A 1,510-nucleotide genomic window follows, 5' to 3' on the forward strand; every position below is an offset into this window, starting at 1 on the left:
ACCTTAAATGTACTAACAAAGTTATTAGAAACATTTTGCTAGAAGAATATTACCCTAACCCAGTAAAAAGAAGGTATATCCTCAAGGAATTTGAAGAGGAAAAGATTAGTAAAATAAGAAAAAATTATATTTCATTTCCACTCCCTCCCAAAGTAAAAGAGGTAAACTTCAAAATTTTAAATGAAATTTACCCAACAAACGAGTTTTTAAGATTAAGATTTAATTTTGATTTGAATAATTGTGATTTTTGTGAAAGGGAAATTGAAACTTTGCAACATCTTTTCTTTCATTGTGATTAAGTGCAATATTTCTGGAGTGAGATGCAGAGCTGGCTACAGTCCAAGGAAATGGAGTTACCTTTAACAGTGAAGACAGTTACATTTGGTGTTTTTGTTGAAGATATGAATATGGATTTTGTCCTCAATATTTTGGAGTTATTAGGAAAGTTCTTCATTCACAAGTGTAGATATTTTAAGACCAAACCGTGTTTGACCCATTGGAGGAATGAGCTAAAACTCTTGTGTAAGTCCTTAAGTCTTGTTAAAGAGAAGAAAGCCCTTAAATTATTTTCTTTACTTAAAAGATTTGATTTAATATGAGATGGCCCTTGTGATTTATTTTTAATTTTTTTTTTCTATGTTTTTTTTATTTGATTTTATTTTGCATTATAATTAGGTGATATTGGTATGACTATGCTGTGCAAAAAAAAAAAAACTCAGTAGTGGTGACAGTCTATCACAATCAAGCACCGAGTACTCGATCCAATATACCACATGTAAAATGTCAGACCAACAGTAGCTGGTTGTCTGAGAGCTTTGAGGAAGGTGGTTTCCTAATATGGACAATGGCCTGACTCACTAAAACACTTAATGATTTCATTAGATAGACAGATAGATAGACAGAGAGATAGATAGATAGATAGATAGATAGATATATAGATAGATAGATAGATAGATAGATAGATAGATAGATAGATAGATAGATAGATAGATAGATAGATACTTTATTCATCCCCAGGGGAAAATGGTTAATAAATAATCAATAATAATTAGATTAGTCCACTTCCTTTGGCTGAGGTGTTGTATAGCCTGATGGTAGTGGGAACAAAGGATCTCCTGAACCTGAGAAGAGACATTTGCTGCACCTGTAGCTGTTTCTCTGTCCTGCCAGAATGTTGTGGAGAGGGTGGTTGGTATTGTCTAAGATGGCCTCCATCTTACATTGCATGTGTCTCTCCACAACAATCCTGAGTGAGTCCAGACTCCTGCCAAGCACAAACCCAGCCTTTTTTGCCAGATTGTCTAGAGTCTTTGTGTTCATGTCGGACATGCAGTTGCCCCAGCAGACTGCATCATAAAAGAGTACACTGGCCACCAGTGACTGATAAAACATGTGCAGCATTTCACTGCAGACGTCAAAAGACCTGAGGAAAAAGAACCGGCTCTGCCCCTTCAGGTAGATGGCATCCGTGTTCATGGACCAGTGCAGTTTACTGTCCAGGTGCACACCT

The 1,510-nt window shown here is 36.0% G+C and overlaps 1 protein-coding gene across 13 annotated transcripts in view; it reads left to right on the top strand.

Annotated features, from left to right (window-relative positions):
* The window catches only part of cacna1db (calcium channel, voltage-dependent, L type, alpha 1D subunit, b), a 162,119-nt gene that overhangs the window by 69,233 nt on the left and 91,376 nt on the right, over positions 1–1,510 (top strand). The gene's annotated exons all lie outside the window — the stretch shown is intronic.

The sequence above is a fragment of the Seriola lalandi genome, unplaced genomic scaffold (genome assembly GCF_002814215.2).
Source record: "Seriola lalandi dorsalis isolate HSWRI2012SDOR001 ecotype SW California unplaced genomic scaffold, Sedor1 jcf7180002054861, whole genome shotgun sequence".
NCBI classification, from domain to species: Eukaryota; Metazoa; Chordata; class Actinopteri; order Carangiformes; family Carangidae; genus Seriola; species Seriola lalandi.